The sequence below is a fragment of the Gymnodraco acuticeps genome, unplaced genomic scaffold (assembly GCF_902827175.1).
Source record: "Gymnodraco acuticeps unplaced genomic scaffold, fGymAcu1.1, whole genome shotgun sequence".
In the NCBI taxonomy this organism is placed as follows: domain Eukaryota; kingdom Metazoa; phylum Chordata; class Actinopteri; order Perciformes; family Bathydraconidae; genus Gymnodraco; species Gymnodraco acuticeps.
In genome coordinates this window covers 628,012-648,103 of record NW_022991180.1, presented here as the reverse complement: position 1 = coordinate 648,103, position 20,092 = coordinate 628,012, and positions in this window count along the sequence as shown.

The following is a 20,092-nucleotide window of genomic DNA, read 5'->3' as shown; positions in this document are numbered from 1 at the left end:
CCTTAATCCTAAACCTAACCAAGTCTTCACCCTAAAATGAATGATTCCCTTCATGGGGACCTCCAATTTGTCCCCATAAGGGAGGTGAGTCCCCACACGTGACTGTGTAAACAGATGTAGGTCCCCACAAGTATAGTAATGCTAGGCCACACACACACACACACACACACACACACACACACACACACACACACACACACACACACACACACACACACACACACACACACACACACACACACACACACACACACACACACACACACACACACACACACACACACACACACACACACACACACACACACACACACACACACACACACACACACACACACACACACACGCACACACTTTGGTTAAAGCCAGCTGGTTTACAGCCCAGATTAGATAGACAGTGCAGGTTGAGTCTCACTCTCATGATGGACTCACTGTTCTGGTAACATTACTGTAACAACAACCAATGACCTTGATGACACATAGTAATCAGAACTCAGTGAAATACGTACAAATGCCCCCTTTTTAAAGAAAACATTGGCAGAAATCTCACAGATGGATATCTCAAAAACCTTGGAAAATAAAACCAAAAGTATTTGCACAGATATAACCACTAAGGTTTTACTTCTAACCTGTTTTATTTTGGTTATAAAAAACGTTTGAATTTGCCATATCGGCTTTGTTCCACGTGACATAAGGATGAAGACAAACTACCAAAATATAAAAAACAATGTTGTTTTTCCTTCCCTAGAACGATTCAAAATAAAAGATGTAGGTGAACATACGTTTTGTAATGTAGGTGGACACATCATTTAGTATTCCACTTTTAATTCTGATATAATGCACATATTTTATTTGCCATATGTTTTATGTTTTCAATATTTTATTTAAATATTGAATGGTATAATCGTTTTTTAACTATCTTTTAAAATATTTCCTCCCATTGCGTTTATGTATGCATGATTATACACCAAAGCAAATGCCTATTTTTAAATCTACTTACAATAAACCTGATTCGGACTGATTATTACAGTGCCTGTTTACCACATGCTATATTTGGTATCATCTGCAGAATATAGCTCATTAATATTACAAGCAGCTCTTAGTATGGTAAACGTTCAGAGATTGTGTAAAAGGGAAGTGCTAAGAAAAGAAAAGGAGAAATGAAGTTAAAAGTGGAACATGTTTGTATTTTCATCTACTTTCCCGCAGTGGCTAATGCTCTTATGTAGACAGACTGATCATGAGAAAGCAGAGAAAGTAGAGACCTGACGCCTTGCTCAAGGACACGTCAACAGAAGTGGGAGAAATCGTAGCGTTGGATTCACAGATGATGTTATTGAATCCAATAAACACTGGTGCCTCGATGGAGAAAAACAAGTGTAATTATTGGTCAAATGCTTACATAGACAATACATACAGAAATGTTAAAGGTCCCCTATTATACTGTTTCAACAATATATGAAATACTCCCCTCTGCGAAATGTTCGGTTAAAAACAAACAATGGAGGAGATTCAGGTGATAAGGTGGGCGGGTGTTAAGTTGGTTGGTTATTGGCTAATGGTTACACAACCCCAAAAACACATTGTGACCAAATCTGAGAGAGAATCTTCTTTCCTGAAACTTTCCGAATCTCTTAACACAGAGGGGTGAACATAATGTATAAAAGATGTGAAAAAGAGGAAATTGACCTTTAAGTAAAAATATGTTACTTCCAAAAGAACAGTTGTTGAAGTAAAAACACATTTTCATCTTTAGAGTGAGGCACTATGATAAAATCAAGGGAACCGCATGAACCCATAGTTCCTTAAACGTCTGGGCAGCTTCCTTGAAGACGGTTCTGTTGCAACTGCACAATCATATTCTATAATTGGTGAATTACCTTACCCAGGTGTTTACGAATAAACCGTGTCAAAACGTACAAAATACTCACAAACCATTACAGGGTCTTGACATTGTTGTGTTTCTGAAAAAGTATCTCTGTACTGTTGATGGGTAATGTCATTGTTTGTTTTCACAGCAGTAGAGTTTAGTTTATTTGTTTATAGTGTCGTGGACAGTCCCCATTGATCAACTGTTACATTTCCAGCTGTTATCCCCGGCCAGATGATTATAGACACCCTTCAAATCACAATATATGTCACAACAGTGTTCATATACAGCTAATTAAGGGAGGAAGGATTATAAATTATATTCAAGGTAAAAATACTTGGAGTAAAAGTACCATTGAAATTTGAAGTGATGTACTTGGGAAAAATAGACTTTGATATAAGGGATAATGACAGTAAGTAAATGTTTTACATTTTAAGGGTGCCAACCAAAAAGTCAATACCAAGGGAAGTGGATGAGCCAGGAGCTTATGATATAGGGAGAGTGGATGGATGTGATTTGTGAGATATATGTAATGGAAAAGTTGAGATATGCACTGAGATTACAGAGTGAAAGGTTTGAAAAGATTTGGTGAGGCCCACAAGGCCAGACTTTGTTTATCTGATAAAAGGAGGAATGCTATATGAGAGCTCTTGCCTGCGATCAAAGAATAAATACCCCTTCTGTCATGTCTTTATTTTTTTTGCTAGTGTGGTTCCTATGTATGTTTGATAACCTGTAAAGGAGGAAAATAAAAAGATTTTTACAAAAACAAAAAATCATCCGTGCAGTTCAAAAAACTACAAGAAAGATCTGAACGATTGAATGTAAAGTTCTGAAACATTGAACTATGGTATTGACCGTGTAACTTACATTTGTATAATTGTTGTTATCAGAACAAATATTAAAATCATATACAACAGGAACATGATTTTGTGTTTTCCAGTGTTTTCCAGCATTAAAGAAATCTCATCTCATGGAGAATTCATTTTCCAGTCATGACCACTTATCATGTTCGGCATAACAGTAACATGGTTGAATATTAGAGCTGTGGATAGAAACGATTTTGATACTTATATACTGGAAAGTGAGTTGAATCCTGCACCAGTGAGTAAAACCACACACACACACACACACACACACACACACACACACACACACACACACACACACACACACACACACACACACACACACACACACACACACACACACACACACACACACACACACACACACACACACACACACACACACACAATGTGCTATTTTAAAGAAGCTGGGTGGAGAAGATTTTCATCCGTGGTTAGGGTCATGGTGTGACAACTGAAAAATGTTAAATGTCAAATCTATTTTCGTTACGGTTTGTTGTTGTTTACGTGTTATATAAGCTTTTCGTGACGTAAAAGTCAAGTGAGGAGAGTTTTCATCAAAACCTATTAAACAAACAATGTTAAGTTAAATGTATGAATAAAACAAACTATTTCCCTAAATATTTCCCCCCATAAAAACTCATAAATCCTCTGTTACATACTTTTTTAATTTAAATTAGTGCAGTGCTGATATTCAACCCTTATGGTTTAATCAGGAAAAGAAAATGTTTTTTCCGGTCAGATTTTCACTGCCCAGTTGCAAAAACAAATGTAAAGACCGATCTTTTCTTAAAATGGAGAAGCACCGACAGACGGACGGACACACACCCGCACACACACACTTGATGATGAGTCTCAGCACATCGTCTTCCATTTTCAGAAACACCAGACGTTTGGCGGACATGTTGAATTTGCTAAACTGCAAGTCATACTCAAACCGACGTTGACGTTATCAGGAAGTGTTGCAATGTTTTCTTTTTAATAGGAATACCGCTGTACATTCATTTCTTCATTTACTAATTGCTTATGACTAAGGTTAAGGATTTTTTCTCATTTGAACATCACACACAAACACTGTAGATGTGTGTGTTAGAAGATAATGTGAACACATATTAAATACTTGCTTTATTATCTGTTTGTGTTTGTAAAGGTTCCATATAACCCTATTACTATTGTTGTTAAAGTTTCATGTCTTTGAGAATGAAATGAGCACAAAATACATACAATTAAATTATTCTCCAGGAAACTGTGATGAGCTTATAGACATGTTGTTTGTCGGGAGAAAATTATCTCTCTCTACGGACTTTTTAGTTTGGCTCTTGGTTAATATTTAGTCGCCTTAAGGGGTACCGACACTGCTGTTAAAGTGCCCTCGTTATTTAGGATTTAGCCAGTTTGTAAGAAAATCTGGATTTAAATACTGCTCATAAAAGACGAAGAGATTCCCTGTGGGAAAATGAAATGGAAAAATGAACAGACAACAGATGTACTGTATACATGAATAAGCAGTAAAACAGCATAAAGTTGATCAAGCAGTAACATGGGACAGAAAGATGAGACGCTGACAATATCAAGTTAACTTACAGTATATTTCATATTGGAAAGATTGATTCATTATCTTGTATTGATTTACAGTCATATTGTATAAGCTAGACCAGGGGTGTCAAACTCAAATACACAGTGGGCCAAAATAAAAAAATGGGTACTCGTCGAGGGCCGGACTGGTTCAATGTTTATTGAAAAGATTATTGAAAATAACTTATTGCACATATTAAACCTGGAACTAACAAAGCTTAAATGATTGCCTACAAAAACAACATTAAACATTAAATAATCAGTTGCATTCATTTCTTATGGCTCTATCTGCAGCCTTTCCGGAGTCATTTCTTATGATTACATTTCCCACAGGCCAACAACAGCTTCAAGAAAACTATTTCCCTCAAAGAAAAAAGCAAACATGCCCTGTTGTCTCAAGAAACAAAGTGCAAGAGGAAACATGCATGTAAACTCAGTCTGCTGCTCTGTGATGCTAGTTCAAGCCAGATACTTAGCATCTCATCCTGGGTGCAAGTTCATCAATGTTTGGGGTCAGGCTCTGAGTTGAGGAAACCCTCAGGATGGAGTGAAGGTGTGCGTGCAATATACCGGCGGGCCAGATCTAATAGTAATTAGAAATTATCCTGCGGGCCGAAATTAAATCCACCGAGGGCCTGATTTGGCCCCCGGGCCTTGAGTTTGACACATGTGAGCCAGAGTGACAATTGAAAATACTGTTGCTTTACCTTATCATTATGAAGTAAATATTGATTAATGACTTAATCCCAGTTTAGATAACAAAGCCTTACTTCTTTACTAATCTACTGCTAGGGTTGTCTTTCTATTCCTTTATCATTTTTCTATTTTCCAAGATACAAGATTCATAATAAAAGTTTTCCTTAAAATCTGACCTCTAAAAACACACTTATACTTAATCCACACAACATCAAAAACAGCACTTCTTGAACCACAGGTTACCTGTTAAGGGTACCTGCATGCCACAAAATGGAACTGGGTTATGTTTTTATAGTTAACAACCAAGTGATTGACCTTTTAGATGTCACTAGAACTGCCAAATAAAATCCACAAATTGTGTTTATCATATTTTCCCATTGCCAACATACAGTGAGTCTGTAGCCTCCCTCACTCTGTTGACACTTCCATAAAATCTCTGCTGGGTTTATATATCTGTCCAAGAATAGCTCAGCCAATCACAAGAAACACCAATCACAGGTGGCAAATGTCACTTTAAATCAAACAGAAGAATCACTGTGACAAAACAGAGCCAGAATTCTGCTTAATCTGATTGGTGGAGAGAGTTCTAAACCACCCAGCAACAGTTCCTGGTGGACACGCTAACCAATGAGAGTGAGAGGGAGGGAGTGGACACTATTTTTGACTTTGGCTAATATTACCTCATATGCAGGCGTTGGTTGTCAGTTATAAAGCATGTTGGTACATATACAGGTGACAAAGATACACACAAAAAGGAGTTAATTTAAAACTATTGGTTTAAAAGCTTTTTTGTTTAACTATTTAGAAAATATAGCTTTCTGCTAATCCAGATTGATTCAATGACTGGCTCTTTCACCTCCATCACACTTGGCATTATCAATCTAGTATCCGGGTTAAATCCAAAGAAAAGATTAAAGTGTAAACATGTAGATGGGGATCTTTCACTAGAAGTCTAACACCGCCATATTTCTGCAGTCTCAGGACAGACAAACCGAACTGTGTAAATCGTAGTACAATAACCAAGACAAAGGTTTTATCTTCTTACTGTACAGTTCAATCCAAACCCATTATTAATTTGCATGTATTCATTAATAAAGCAACTTGTTAGCGACACATGCAGATGACACCTTCAGTTCAAACCGGAGAGACGTGATGTAAGAATTACATATTTATTGTTTACACGTCATATGAATGAAATGATTGCCATGATAGTACAACAGGAGAATGTAATGGTGTTTGGCGATTAGGCCCCCGGTTTACAGGATAATCATTCAGGAGGGAAAGCACCGCTCCGATGAAATCCCCGGGGTCTAGACACTGGTGGTGGTGATGAGTAGGTGAGACCGGTCTGAAGGAGGAAGGTTTAGCTTTGTCCTGAAGGAGACGGGAGGCGAGAGGGGTGGAGGCGGGTTGCGTGTGATCATCGGCAATGACAACTGACAGGGAGGAAGAGCAGGTATTTAAGGCATTTAGCATGTGCAGCGATTGGCTGCTGAGGCGTGACGCCCTCCTATTTAATGAGGGGGGAAGGGAGCCATAGAGTGACGTGTGAGTGACTCGAGTTAGGTCTTCCTTATTGAACTTGCGCTAAAGCTTTCATTTCAAACCGGAGAGACGTGATGTAAGAATTACATATTTATTGTTTACACGTCATATGAATGAAATGATTGCCATGATAGTACAACAGGAGAATGTAATGGTGTTTGGCGATTAGGCCCCCGGTTTGCAGGATAATCATTCAGGAGGGAAAGCACCGCTCCGATGAAATCCCCAAAACCAGTGAAGTATGAATACTGAGATGAACTGAGTTGCTTACCTTGTGGGGTGACTGGTGATCTGGGGAGGAGAGATAATAGATTAACACGTATATGAGCGACACTGTGCCGGAATCACTGCCGGAGCTTACTGGTCATGCCGAGACTCTGACTGCCGAAATCAGTGCCGGTCTTATCTGAAAACGACCTGCGGGTCGCATGCCTGGCCAGCAGGGCTTGACTACGCCGAGGAGCGAGCGGTTTCGTTTTGTAACGGTGGCCCAACGTCCACGACACCGAAGTGTACGGTAGCCTTCCGCTACGACACCGAAGTGTACGGTGGCCTTCCGCCACGCCTGACTTCGCAGGCTATATATATATATATATATATATATTTCTCTTTATTATTTTTCCTTTGTTTTGTAACTGACACCGAAGTGTACGGTGGCCTTCCGCCACGCCTGACTTCGCAGGTTATATATATATATATATATATATCTTTTCTTTACTCTTTCCTTTGTTTTGTAACTGACACCGAAGTGTACGGTAGCCTTCCGCTACGACACCGAAGTGTACGGTGGCCTTCCGCCACGCCTGACTTCGCAGGCTATATATATATATATATATTTTTTTTTCTCTTTATTTCTTTTTCCTTTGTATTGTAACTGACACCGAAGTGTACGGTGGCCTTCCGCCACGCCTGACTTCGCAGGTTATATATATATATATGTATCTTTTTTCTTTACTCTTTGTTTTGCAACTGACACCGAAGTGTACGGTAGCCTTCCGCTACGACACCGAAGTGTACGGTGGCCTTCCGCCACGCCTGACTTCGCAGGCTATATATATATATATATATATATATATATATATATATATATATTTTTTTTTTTCTTTACTCTTCATTTCTTTTCCTTTGTTTTGTAACTGGCACCGAAGTGTACGGTGGCCTTCCGCCACGCCTGACTTCGCAGGCTATATATATATATATTTTTTTTCTTTATTTCTTTTTCCTTTGTAACTGACACCGAAGTGTACGGTGTCCTTCCGCCACGCCTGACTTCGCAGGTTATATATATATATCTTTTTTCTTTACTCTTTGTTTTGCAACTGACACCGAAGTGTACGGTAGCCTTCCGCTACGACACCGAAGTGTACGGTGGCCTTCCGCCACGCCTGACTTCGCAGGCTATATATATATATATATATATATATATATATATATTTTTCTTTACTCTTCATTTCTTTTCCTTTGTTTTGTAACTGGCACCGAAGTGTACGGTGGCCTTCCGCCACGCCTGACTTCGCAGGCTATATATATATATATATATATATATATATATATCTCTTTACTCTTTCTTTATTTCCTTTGTTTTGTAACTGACACCGGAGTGTACGGTGGCCCGAGTCCACGCGGACTGCAGGAAATACATTTTACACTGATGCGTTTGAGCAAGGCCTGGGAATGAAATACCTGTGTGCCGGAGATGAAGCCCGTTACATGTAGTTGCGGCGTGAGACGAGACATTATTCCCTGTGGGCGGGGCCCGCGGAATTAGGACAGGAATGCAGTTTTGAATATCGGGAACCTTAGTGAGACATGTATACTTGTGAATGTGTTTGAGCCACCACCAGTTATATGTATAACTACCATAGTTAGGGTCTGAGAGATCTTTGGGAAGCCCGTACGGCGCTGATGTCCGGACGAATGAAGGTTGTGAAGGCGGAGGAGGACCACCGTCCTAGTTGTTGTAGGGATGAGGTAGAGAGACCTTGATTAGCAGCAGAGGTGGCTGCACCTATCCTGAAGGAATGCCCGGGTATGATATGGGTGATAGGCTGGATTTAGTGAGAACTTGCTTGGGTAGAAATTGACGGGGCCATGACCCTGCGAACCACTCTCCCTGGAAGAAACCCCCCAAAACCCATGGATGGGCGGCATCCGTGAAGACTCATTGAGTCAGAGGAACGCACGAGGCCATCGTAAAATAAAGTAATTCCGTTCCAGTGGGCGAGCAGGAGGGACCAGAACCGAAGGTCTGAACGGCAGCCTTCGTCTAAGAAAACGCAGTCATGGAGGTTGTCGACCGCTGATGCTGCGTCCAGGAGGCGGGAGATGAACGAGCGCCCCTGGGGGATGACGTGCATGGCGAAGTTGAGGTGTCCGAGAAGGGAGAGCAACTGTTGTTTTGTGATAACTTGTTGCTCGCAGTATGACTTGGTGATGTCCTGGATGCGCTGCGATTTGTCGGAGGGGAGAGACGCCTTCATGTCTATGGAGTCGAGGATGATGCCTAAGAACTCTAAGCGTGTGACGGGACCTAACGTTTTCTCTTTGGAGAGAGGGACACCTCACTCCTGAAGCAGTGTTTGAGCTTGGCCAGTGAGATCCCTGAGCTGTCCTGTGGCGGGTTTATGGGGAGGAAGTCGTCCGGTAGGTGAAGGACGGAGGGGATTCTGACGATGTTCAGCAGGATCCAACAGAGCGCTTCCGAGAAGGAATTGAAGATGCAGGGGCTGCTTCTGCACCCGAAGGTCGTGCGAACGCGAAGATAGAGTTTGGACTCCCACTTAATACCGAACAAGTTCCACTGAGACGGATGAATGGGGATGATTTGAAGGCATCGGTAATGTCCGCTTTGGAGAGCCGAGCTCCGTGCCCTGTGAACTTGATCATCTTTATTGCATTATCCACTGAGGCATGGTGAAGGGAGAACTGATCTGGAGGGATGATGCTATTGACGCTGCAGAATGGGCCGGAGCAGGGAGCGGACAGATCGAAAATCAGCCTTTTATTTACGTGTGGCTATTCCGATGGGATTTGAACGGAACACTGAGAAGGGGGAGGAGCTAAAAGGACCGATTATATATCCTTTGAGAAGTTCTTTGTCGATGAGCTGGGAAACTATGTTGGGTTCTTTAGCGGCTGACTGTAAGTTTATTGCTACGAAAGTCACTGTGGGAGATGGGAGGACCCCTACCCTGAAGCCTTGGGAGAGCCCTGACGGGAGATAGTCAACGAACACGGAATCTGTAGATAGCGCAGCTGCTAGCTGAGGGATGTTAATGGGAGTGGAGGGGTGATATTCCAGAATGTTTTTTTTTTTTTTTTATGTTTCTGGCGCAGAGCCACTGTGACGGCCCGTCCACACGGTGGCGTGCGTTACAGCTTCCGACGCTTCTGCCCATTCACTTTGAATGGGGTGACGTCACTTTTAGTAGAACTGTATTTTGGGAAGCGACGTGGAGCGTTTGCTGGCGTTGCTCGCTTCAAAAAGTTGAGCAATGTTCAACTTTTGGCGCCTCGGCAGAAGCGTCAGCCAATGAAATCCCGTTTATGCAAATCTGCCGGTACAAGCGCTAGCCAATCAGACCGCGTGTATGTTGGGAGAGACTACGCAGGTAATTCCTCATATTCCAAAAATGTGAGGGAAAATTCATTATAGCGGTAGAGAATCACCCGGTGCTGTATGATCAGTCTCTGTTCATCTACCGGGATACAAACCAGAGGAGCGAGGCATGGAGGGAGGAGGCAGAGACAGTGGGTGAAACTGGTAGGTTTTCGCCTGTTGGGGATTTTTTCTTTTTTTTCTTTCCAGTTTACTTAGTTTTAACATTGCTATTGCTTTGTGTGTCGGGGGCAAGAGATTCATGTGATTGGTTGTTGCTGCTGTGCGGACCAGTAGCGTAGGCAGAAATTTACTTTAGGGTGGGCCTGTAAAAATATAGGGTGGGCCAGATTTTCTTCTGCGCATCGGAAACTAACCACGATCCCGCCGGTACCGGTGGCAGATTACTTTTAGAATACTTCCTTTCCTCTTTCCTCCTCTTCTTTTTATCTTTTCCTCTTCTTTCTATCTTTTCCTTTCTCTTTAGAATACTTTCTTTTCCATAACAGATGGGTATGTTTTGGTGAACGGGAGACACGTATTTTACTGTTTTAATGGCTTATGAAGAGCACGAACACAACATTTTAGTGTCATTCTGGACAGCTCTCTCATCTGCACCGCACATAAAAAGAAAAACTCACCCAGACTGCATTCTTTGTACTGTCTTAAAACCTTTCCTTGGAAAAGTTTATGCATTGTAAGGTGTCCTTGGGTGCTTTGAAAGGCGCCCCTAAATAGAATACATTATCATTATTATTTATTATCTGCAACGATGTAATCACTTTTAAAACTTTTCCCAGTTACTTGTCCCATGCATTCGGCAGCAGCAGGCCATTCAGTTAGATTTGATCCCGTTATGAATGTCATCATTCCGACAATAAATAAATGCTACGTAAACGTTATCTTCCACGTTTTATCTAAACATCTCCGTTTCTACCTTCCAATATGTTTTGAAAGAGAACTCTCTCTCTCTCTCTCTCTCTCATCTGCGTGCGGGGCGGGGCCTCACGGACACGCTGCATCTCTTGCTCGCAGATACGCTGCAGCGCTGTGCACACGGTTCTGCCGGTAATGAATATTACATTGTGAGGAAACTTTCCACCAATAATTCCAATAAGTATTCACTTCAGGTTTACGAGAGTAACTGCACTCAGTTTAATCGTTTTTCAAATGTAACACCGCTGAATATACTGATTTTTTTTTTTTCTTTCTTTATTTTTCTTCTGATTACGTAACACCGTTACATGTATTCCGTTACAGCCCAACCCTGTGTAAGGGTCGAGTGCAAACGTTTTCGTTAAAACTAGTACCTGAGTGCAACGGAAGTTGAAGCTCCTGTGGCGGAGTCTTCCAGAGCCTGGAGGCGAGCATCGATAGCTATCATGGAGCTAGCCAGGGATTGCAGGGAGCCGGCCGCGCTACTCTCCATAGGGGTGTGTGACGCTACCGGACTGGCGAGCCTGAGAAGGGGTGGATTTTTTGGAGGGGGACGGGATCCTGGAGGGCTCGACTTCCTGCCCTTTTTTTTTTTTTACCTCCGCGGCTGCGGCCTCGTCCTGCTCTCTGGGAAGCTGGCTGGAGCTGCTGCCCCGGACTGGGGAGCTACGCTGGAGACCTGGTCCGAGAGCTATCGCAGCTGAGAGAGAGTGAGGCCTGGGGCTGTGGGAAAGCCCTGCTGCAGGAGCCCGGCGATGAGGAAGTCTTCCTCTGTTGATAAGCCGCTGTGGGGAGCCGAACCGGGATCGGAGACTTCCAGAGAAGGTTCGTGTTCCGAATTGTCCGAGTTGGACATCTTGAGCTAGTTGTTTCTTACGGTTTTTCTCACGAGAAGCAGTATTGTATTGCAACTACCATTGCGTGTGATCATCTGCAATGACAACTGACAGGGAGGAAGAGCAGGTATTTAAGGCATTTAGCATGTGCAGCGATTGGCTGCTGAGGCGTGACGCCCTCATATTTAATGAGGGGGGAAGGGAGCCATAGAGTGACGTGTGAGTGACTCGAGTTAGGTCTTCCTTATTGAACTTGCGCTAAAGCTTTCATTTGAAATGATTGTGTCACTCATTTGGTCTCTTGTTCCTTAACCTGTATCTTTTCATTTTTATTGTACAATATCATGTCATTTTATGCTGCTGCAACACAAACATGTCCCAAATTGGGATCAATAAAGTACTATCTTATCTTATCTTATCGAGAATTGGGCAACAAAGCATTATCAAATCACCGCAGTGCTTCACTTTTGGGTCAAGCACTGACTCAATCTTCAACGGCTCTGGGTCCACCCAGAGGTGGGAAGTAGTGGAGTACAAATACTTCGTTACTGTCTTAAGTACATTTGTCTTGTATCAGTACTTTACTCCACTACTTATTTTTCTGACAACTTTTTACTTTTTACATTTTGAACACAAATACCTGAACTTTCTACTTCTTACGTTTTCCAAACAGGCTGGTTCCTTTAGTTTGAATGTGTGTTTGGTGGCGTGATCATTATTATTTAGAGTCATTGCGTGCCTATTGATTCGAACACGATCCGTGTATCCATCATTTCCTGGTCTTCTCTAAAGAAGAGGGACCAATGAAAACGTTGTCCTTTTGCCGTCTTTCAGCATCGAAACATTCATTAGCTAACAATGACATTATTGTTCTATTAATATAAAGGGAGGTCAGGTACTCTTTAAAACAGCTGGTAGTTATGGGTACTTTTTACTTAAAGATCAAATGCAAAGCTTCCAAATATGCTACATTTTTATAGAAATGTTGTTTTTAAGACTGCCTGTATTTTTTATTTTATTTAAATCGAGATAATACACCCAAAAAAAAAGTTTTTATTGATCCAAAACTCGACCCAAAGCCGTCTGAATTTCTGACATGTAATTCCCAGCAGCCTCCGCGCGCGTGACGTAATAGTGGCCAAACAGTCTCTGGACCAAATATCCCGACTCGGCAGTCTCGGTCACATGTTTTTCGAAAAGAAAACTGAATTAACATGGGTTATTGTTGAGCTTTTTGTTGTACGAACGATGCGGGATCTGGGAGAGTTTTACATGCATTTCCCAAAGACCAAATCATCCGCAAAAAATGGAAAAAAAATTTGTTTTAGTGAATCGTGTTCTGACCACTTCGCGTGTGATGCATACGACGTTGATCCTGCTATCATGAAGTCTGTTGGTGGAGAAGCATTAATAGCACATCGGAGGCTGAAACCCGGAGCCATCCCCTCCACATTTCAGCACAAGAAACCACTGAAAGAACGAAAGAGCCGGGCGATGCAGAAACGCCAAAGAATTGAGGTAAACAACTTTTGATTAGATTTCAAAGCGCACGGAGCACAGCAGATAACGCAGATAACGGAATTGCAGTTTTATTGCTTATAGAGGTGGGCACCGTTAGATTCTGTGTCTTTACGATCATAAACAATGTGTTGGATGTGGAGCTAGGATAAGTAATAAGGGCACTAGGAGTGATAGGTTAGCATTTTTCGCTCGGGGCTAATTCACTGTTAGCATTGTAGTTTATCTGCAGCTCATTCATCGCTCCTCCACTCATAACGGAAAATGTCGAACGTCCTACAGTCGGTGATGCAGACTTCTTCTCCCATCTCTTCCTTCACTTTCCCATAGTTGTGGCAGCACTTGTTTTCTCGGCTTGTATGCATGGTCTGGCAGTTTCCACATCTACACCAATTCTCAGCACCCTCGGCCTCTTCCTCAGATGGCGAACTTGAATCATCGCCATCAGCACTTTCATCGGTGATATCAGATGACGTTTCCTTGTATTTCCTCTTCGACATCAGAGGCTCGTATAGATATGGTTGTATGTCGACAACATACTCAAGATATTGGGTGGCCTCCGACTCAGAATCAGACATGATAGACGAAACTAAGTTGTACTATCGGCGGAAGCCGCTGTGAGCCGCTGCGAGCATTTTTCGCTCGGGGCTAATTCAGAGGCTCACTCAGAGCGCCTGGACTTTATTTTTCTAAATCTCTCTAAAAAGGTCAAATTTCACTTGTTTTGCATCAATCTTGATACAGGGTACTTATTATATGTTATAGTTTGGATTCCTAAAGCTTTTAGTCTATAGTCTACTCAGAATCAGACATGATAACGAAACTAAGTTGTACTATCGGCGGAAGCAGCTGTGAGCGATAAGACAAGGTTTGTTTGTTTGGCCACTGTGACGTCACGCGACGCCATCTTGCGGAGGAGCGGCTGAGAAAATAAATCGTCGGACTTGGTATTGGGGGTTGAACTAAATAAATATTGCGCATTGCTAGACGCATATTATCTCCGATTTTAATACTGCAATATCTTAGATAGTGTTGTAGCTATATGATTTCGATTTTACTGGCAATTATAAAAAAAACTTTGCATTTGATCTTTAAGTACATTTCAAAGCCCATACTTCTTTACTTTTACTTGAGTAAAGAAGTTTAGTCAGTACTTCTACTTTTACCAGAGTAGCATGTACTTCTACTTGAGTAAAGGATGTGTGTACTTTTGCCATCTCTGCTTGGACCATAATGTACAGTTGACCAATGACCAACTTATCCCACCACCCACACTTCTTCAAACTCCAGGCTGCTGCTTTTATTTGAGTCATAGACTAACCCTCAACACACACAACAGCTGGTGAATAAAAGCCAACTCGTTCATTATGCCGCCCAAATTCCCTCTCAACACAAACAGTACGATGGTGCATCTTGTTCTGATTAGTTGTTTGCTAAAAAAGAGTAATATCCGGCCTTTCTCCCCCTCTGTTTGATGTTAAAAATGAAAGTATTGTGGGGATCTCGATAAGTATAAGAAAAGGGAAAATACAATTGTTCTTACCTTCTCTCTTTCTTACAAATAGAGAAATCCTCAGAGACATCCTGCTGTTCAGAGATCAACCAAAATCAGGTTTGGACACTTTAACGGGGGCCTATTATACTCAAGCATGGTTCACTTTTTATTATGTTGTATTTTGCTTATATATTATTATGTTAAGTATTCACAGCCAAGGCTAGGGAAAGATTGAGGTGTGGGTTAAGTATTGAAAAAGTCCAAATCAATTTAAGCATGAGACATGAAGTATTTATTAACGTTATCATATAAAATAAGATTGCCCTTTTTGTCTGCTACAGCATACATATCCCTCCTTTGTTCCCCTTTTCGAAATTAAAACAGAACCAAAATGTAAACCTAACCCTAATCCTACATAAAAAATAATGTGTTTGTAGTTTGGCTGTCAACTGTTAATGCGTTAACGCTTGGGATTGATCTGGAAATCTTAAGGCGTTAAAAAATGATCAACACAAATTAGTCACATTACCAAGTTGGACCCGAACATCCTCCCAGATTCCACCTCAGATGTTTACTTTTTTTGTAAATTGTGTAACTTTTTTTATTATATTTTTTTAACTTTAAAGTGGACCTATTATGCTACTGTATATTGGGAACATATATTGTAGGGCCATACCTATACAAAACATGTCTGTGAAGTTGTTTGCTTAAAATACCAAACAGATCACCCATTGTAGCCATGCCTCATACTGCTCATTGTTTCTGATAGCAACTTTCTGTGGGTCCGCCACCGATTTGACGTCATATCGGCAGCAAATCTCCGTTTTTAGAGATTTGGGTACGGAGGAAAAGAGAGAGGGTTTTATTTTCTGACGCTGCGTGAGTTCCCTGACACAACGGGGACACATATTTATCATGTATAAAAGCAAAAAGTACATTTTGCATGATAGGTCCCCTTTAATACTTTCGTATGCATGCTTAGGTAACATTAAGCTGTCTTTGGTTCTTTTCTGCTGTAACAATGCAAATGTTCCCTCTGTGGGACTAATAAAGGTCTGATTACTATTAATTGCATGGCATTGAAAAGGCAAAGAAAGAGGAGGATTTTTTCCAGTTCCATGTATTGCACAGTTTGGAGACCTTTAGACATTAGTAAGCAGCCATAACTTCCTCTGTGTAATCGGCACAACTCAACCATGACATATTTTCCCCCTCATGTTTATCGGTGTGGTGGAGAGGCATTCTACTGAACAGGAGAGGGAGATTTCAGACCAGCTGTACTTTCAGTATAAACTCTAGTCTGTGAATATGAATACTACCACACAAGCATATGCCCTGTGTAGCACACATTATACAAGATGTGCTTTAGCTAAGTGTTGGAAAACGGTCAGACTTCATGCCAATAATTATGACATCATGTTTTAATAAAGTAAAAACGAGATTTCATGCATTTCTTTATTACAATACCACAATCTAGTAAATACTGTATTTTAAATGTGTGATTATTCAGGATTAATCACATATTATTATTGTGACTTACGTGATAACAATTAACACTAGTGATCTTAGGGTAGATCGTTTTGTGTTGCTTAGGACAAAACCAGTTTCCCGTGTTATGACTAAGCTAAGCTAACAGGCTGCTAGCTGTAGCCTTACTCACAGATGTGAAAGTGTTATGAAACACTACACCAGAAAGTGAATAGTTATATGCTTTTTATATGCAAATGTGTTGTATATGTTTTTTATACGAGTAAAGGTAAGAAATGGGTAACAACCTTTACATTAACAATATGGTTTAGCAGGAAAAGGGTCAACCATAGGCTACAGGAAACACACGCACGCACGCACGCACGCACGCACGCACGCACGCACGCACACACACACACACACACACACACACACACACACACACACACACACACACACACACACACACACACACACACACACACACAGTGTTATAAGAATGAGTGGAAACTTCAGGGAAATTCAGAGGCAGGATGTAAAAAAGGAAGAATCTCACAGATGGATGCCTAGCCTACACAAAGTATAAGCATGTTTATGCATGTTTCAAAGCAGACAGTTTATTCCTGTTATTTAAATGAGACTCTCGGCTTATATATCTGTAAGGTACTTTCAAATAGGACCGGAATTTACCATGTGCACAAAGCATGAAACAGAACTCAACAGAATAACATTATCCAACTCAACCGCCCAACCAAAGGGTGCCTTATCAGAAATACTATATATATTTTTAGAAATGCTGATAATATTCACAGGTTCATATTCACTCTTACGTTTAAGGCTTCATCCTAGTGAATGGTATACGTTGTCTCTCCACAGTTGTCCATAGACATTCAATTAATTTTTCTACACAACTGTTAAAATAATGATAAAAGACAAATGTGAATGCTTGTGCTGCAGATTTGTCAGCAATCATGTGATCCCTGATTCATCCCTGATGAATGTTGAGGTCATACACATAACCTTTACACACAGCAGAGGGACTGACAAATCAGACTTAAGGTATTCAAAGTGCTGCATTCAGAGAAAACTTGAGTCAGCTATTCAAAAGGAAATTGTGTCACAGACTCACAGGTTCAGAATTAGACATCACCAACATATGCAATACGGGTAAAAACAATGTGGGAAACATGTAGGGATCTCCTAGAAAACTAAAGGCACACATGGTTCATATTTGTTTTAGGTGCACGATTAAAGATTGATTTATCATTGAATGATTCATAAAATGGCTTTTGGATTATATACACTGTAGAGAAGTCAATTGTGTGAATGTCAAGCGGTTTATTCCTGCAGGTTGATGGGAATCTGCCAGGTACTTTCAGGGAGGACAGGGAATTACCTTGTTGCACAAACAGGGTAATAGAACATTTAATGACACTCAAAATAAATTGTAAGAAATGAGAGATGTCATACAGTATTAAAAACCTGAGTTTATACGACAATATACAGATTGATTGATGTGTGTGCAATGTGATACAGGGATGTAGACATGAAAAGGAGAACATGATACCACATGTTAGTTGGCAAAATGATCTGCCAATGCAAATTACTTAAATATTATATAGTAAATGAAGCACCTTGAGCTGAAATCACTTTCAATGTGTGTTTTTAAGCAGTGTGGTGTCTAGACAGTTGTGTTAAGTTAATTTATTTAGTTCAGTCCTTTTGTCTTTTGCCTTGTCTTGTGATTTCCTGTTTTATTTTGTAGTAACCTTTCCCTCTCGTTTCAGAGCATTCCTGCCCTGGTGTGTTTTTCCCACCAGTGTGATTGTCAGCCCCTCCCTTAATTGTTGCCACCTGTGTCCCCTTACCTAGTGTGTATATATAGTCTGCGTCTCCCTTTGTCTTGTGTCAGTTCGTCTTGTCTCGTCAAGCCTGCCAGTCATCCCTTGATCGTGTGAAGTATATTTTTGATAGTCATGTAGATGTTTTTTGGTTTAGAGTTTTTGATCCTCCAAGTGAGCGTTTTGTATTTGACCTTAATTAAAAGACCTTGTTAATTCTAATCTGTTTCTGGTGTTGTGCATTTGGGTCCTGAGCCTCGTGACATTCTTAACAAGCAGTTGTGGAAGACGTATTCGGAACATTTATGTAAACAAAGTGAAGCAACAATACTGTGTAAGAAAAAGTTTGACATACAAAACTTTACCCATGTACACTTAATCCAGAAAATGGCCCCTGTAGGTGTTATTTTACTTAGAAACCAACTAAACCAGTTACGAAGAAAGTTACGCATTTCCTTTTGCCTCTGATCTGAAGAACACAGAAAACGAGTCTTAGAAAAGAGGCGGGACTTCCTGTATGATGTGATTATGGGTGTGACCAAGCGGCAAACTGTGGGGTAGAGCCGGGAAGCCAATACGGAAGTGCCACACACTGCAGTTCATATATTGGCCGATAGGCGATGGCTGCAGAAAGGAGCAATTTCCATAGACCCCCATGTTAAAATGCCCGATTTTACAGCAGGAAAAAACATGTTTCTACCCCTGGCTCCATACATTTTATTATCGATATAGTTAGATTCCACCTTCATGATTATGGATCTGTGAGTGAATTGTTTTCTAACGCGACCCTTTATATTTATATTAGGTCTTAAAGTTTGTGCATACATTAGGGCGTGGTCACTTTGATTGACAGATACGTGCCTCACTGTCAGCTAACAGCAACTTGTCCAATCTGCTAGGCTACAACAATAGAGGCTACAACGTTAGTTAGTTGTAGTTACTGTACTTGATCCTTTAGCTGTGTTCGTGGTGATCGTGCCTGTTAGGGAATATTGTTACAAATACCAGATAATTAAAATGTCGTGCTGTGCGCTTGAATGTACTAACAGATCTTCCAAGAAGTCTACTTTCAGCTTTTTTCGGTGAGTAAAATGATAATATTATACATGTTAACCCCGTTAGCAGGTGTTTGTGTGCTTGTTAGCTTAGTCTGTTATGTAGCTTATTAGCCAGCTAAGGACGTAACCCTTTATACATATATACAGTTTAGTTTATGATTCAGCCTTGGGTAAGACTTTTATACTATATGGCTATGACGCCCATAATGCTAAACGGGAGCAAATGTTAAAAGGGGTGGGCCGCCGGAGTCCACGCCGCCGAAGCTAACGGGGCTGCAGGGTGCTAGCTCGCTAGCGCGTCCCGGCGGCCGTAGCTAGCACCCTGGGGCTCCGTTAGCTTCGGCCAGCGGCGGAGTCCGGCGTTATAACTGGAGATCAAGGCATGCATCGTAACGCGGACTTGGTTCGCCTGCAGCCCGCTGTAGTATTAGCTAAATAAATGATGTTGAGCAAGGCTTATTAAGCTGAACACCGCCACAATTATTCTGCTATGTATCGGTACTTTTTTTATTTTATTAACGTGTGAATGACAAGCATTAAGAATAATACAAAATAGCTAATTATCTTGCAGATTGTCTCGTTTGATTATGAATGTAACGTTTATATAGTGGAACTACACTGTTTTATCAAAACCAAAGTGCCACGCAGTGACTTGGGTATGCATGTATTTCAGCAGGAAATGTGCAACCTAGATGACATTTACCAACACAGACTATATAGAAATATTTGTAAAAGTTGTTCATGCGTTACTAAGTGAATATGGCATTAACCCTCCTGTTGTCATCGGG